The sequence below is a fragment of the Spinacia oleracea genome, chromosome 2, assembly GCF_020520425.1.
Source record: "Spinacia oleracea cultivar Varoflay chromosome 2, BTI_SOV_V1, whole genome shotgun sequence".
NCBI classification, from domain to species: Eukaryota; Viridiplantae; Streptophyta; class Magnoliopsida; order Caryophyllales; family Amaranthaceae; genus Spinacia; species Spinacia oleracea.
The window spans coordinates 61493848-61496860 of NC_079488.1; positions in this window are offsets into that span (position 1 = coordinate 61493848).

The window sequence follows — 3013 nt, forward strand, 5'->3', positions numbered from 1 at the left end:
GTCTATCTTGAATATTTCGTCAAATTGAAGGGACTCATCATTTAATAAACCACAAATTAAATGGAAAAATGAATTCTATTCATTTATTGTGAATGATTAACCAATAATGTTTTACAAAGAATTAAACTCTAAAACTTTAAAACATTAAATAAGGACATCAAAGCAATTCTCCAATATGCTTGATTCCCATAGCTGTAGTGTGCTAGTTGTGCTTCGCCTGCGGCAGAGGTTTAGTAAATGGATCTGATATGTTGTCATTAGTTCCAATCTTGCTTATCTCGACTTCTTTTCTTTCAACGAACTCTCGTAGAAGGTGAAATCTACGAAGTACATGCTTGACTCTTTGGTGGTGTCTAGGCTCCTTTGCCTGTGCAATAGCTCCGTTATTATCACAATATAGGGTTATTGGTCCTTTAATGGAGGGGACTACACCAAGTTCACCTATGAACTTCCTTAGCCATATAGCTTCCTTTGCTGCTTCATGTGCAGCAATGTACTCCGCTTCAGTTGTAGAATCCGCAACGGTGCTTTGCTTAGCACTTTTCCAGCTTACTGCACCTCCGTTGAGGCAGAAGACAAACCCAGACTGTGATCTGAAATCATCCTTGTCGGTTTGGAAACTTGCGTCCGTATATCCTTTAACAATTAATTCATCATCTCCACCATAGACCAGGAAGTCATCTTTGTGCCTTTTCAGGTACTTCAGAATATTCTTGGCAGCAGTCCAATGTGCCTCTCCTGGGTCTGGCTGGTATCTGCTTGTAGCGCTGAGTGCGTACGCAACATCCGGGCGTGTAAATATCATAGCATACATTATTGAACCAATCAATGATGCATATGGAATCCCATTCATTCGTCTACGCTCATCGAGTGTTTTTGGGCACTGAGTCTTGCTTAGAGTCATTCCATGAGACATGGGTAGGTAGCCTCGCTTGGAGTCTGCCATCTTGAACCTATCAAGTACTTTATTGATATAAGTGCTTTGACTAAGTCCAATCATCCTTTTAGATCTATCTGTGTAAATCTTGATGCCCAATATGTATTGTGCTTCTCCTAGATCCTTCATCCAAAAACATTTCCCAAGCCAAATCTTGACAGAGTTCAACATAGGAATGTCATTTCCGATAAGTAATATGTCATCGACATATAATACTAGGAAAGCAATTTTGCTCCCACTGACCTTCTTGTATACACAAGATTCGTCTGCGTTCTTGATGAAACCAAAGTCACTGACTGCTTCATCAAAACGTATATTCCAGCTCCTTGATGCTTGCTTCAATCCGTAGATTGATTTCTTTAGCTTGCATACCTTTTTAGCATTCTTTGAATCCTCAAAACCCTCAGGCTATGTCATGAACACAGTTTCTGTTAAAACGCCGTTTAAGAAAGCGGTTTTGACATCCATCTGCCATATTTCGTAATCGTAATATGCAGCGATTGCTAACATTATCCGAATAGACTTTAGCATTGCAACTGGTGAAAAGGTTTCATCGTAATCCACACCGTGGACTTGCCTGTAACCTTTTGCAACCAATCTAGCTTTGAAAACATCAAGTTTCCCATCCTTGTCTTTTTTTAGTTTGAAACCCCATTTGCTTCCAATGGCTTGGTGGCTAATCTGGCAAATCGACCAAATCCCATACTTGGTTTTCAGACATGGAGTCTAATTCAGATTGCATGGCTTCTTGCCATTGCTTGGAGCTAGGGCTCGTCATAGCTTGCTCATAAGTCGCAGGTTCATCACTTTCAAGTAATAGAACATCATAGCTCTCGTTCGTCAAAATACCTAAGTACCTTTCCGGTTGACATCTATATCTCTGCGATCTACGCGGGGTAACATCTCTAGATTGACCATGATTCTCACCAGATACTTCTAAAGATCTCTGAGTTTCATCTTGAATGTCATCTTGAGCATTCTCTAGAGTTTGTTGTTCGACTCGAATTTCTTCGAGGTCTACTTTTCTCCCACTTGTCATTTTGGAAATGTGATTCTTTTCCAAAAATATACCATCTCGAGCAACAAACACCTTGTTCTCAGATGTATTGTAGAAGTAATACCCCTTTGTTTCCTTTGGATAGCCCACAAGGATACATTTGTCAAATTTTGGATGAAGTTTGTCTGAAATTAATCGCTTGACGTATACTTCACATCCCCAAATCTTAAGAAAAGACTCATTTGGCGGCTTTCCAAACCATAACTCATATGGAGTCTTTTCAACAGCTTTAGACGGAGCTCTATTTATAGTGAGTGCATTTGTATTTAGTGCATGTCCCCAAAATTCTATTGGAAGTTCGGCCTGACCCATCATTGACCTAACCATGTCTAGCAAAGTTCTATTCCTCCTTTCCGACACACCGTTCCATTGTGGTGTTCTAGGAGGAGTCAATTCTGATAGAATTCCACATTCTTTCAGATGGTCGTCAAATTCATAGCTCAGATATTCACCGCCTCTATCAGACCGCAGTGCTTTAATCTTGTTGCCTAATTGATTCTCTACTTCACTCTGAAATTCCTTGAATTTGTCAAAGGATTCAGACTTATGCTTCATTAGGTAGACATAACCATATCTACTGAAGTCATCAGTGAAAGTGATAAAGTAGCTGAAACCACCTCTAGCATTTGTACTCATTGGTCCACATACATCTGTATGGATTAAACCCAATAGTTCATTTGCTCTTTCTCCAACTTTAGAGAAAGGTTGCTTTGTCATTTTGCCAAGTAAACATGATTCGCACTTACCATAATCCTCTAAGTCAAATGGTTCTAGAATTCCTTCCTTTTGAAGTCTTTCTATGCGTTTCAAGTTAATATGGCCTAATCGACAATGCCACAGATAGGTGAGATCTGAATCATCCTTTTTGGCCTTTTTGGTATTTATGTTATAAACTTGTTTGTCGTGATCTAGTAAATAAAGTCCATTGACTAATCTAGCAGATCCATAAAACATCTCTTTAAAATAAAACGAGCAACTATTGTCTTTTATTAAAAAGGAAAATCCCTTAGCATCTAAGC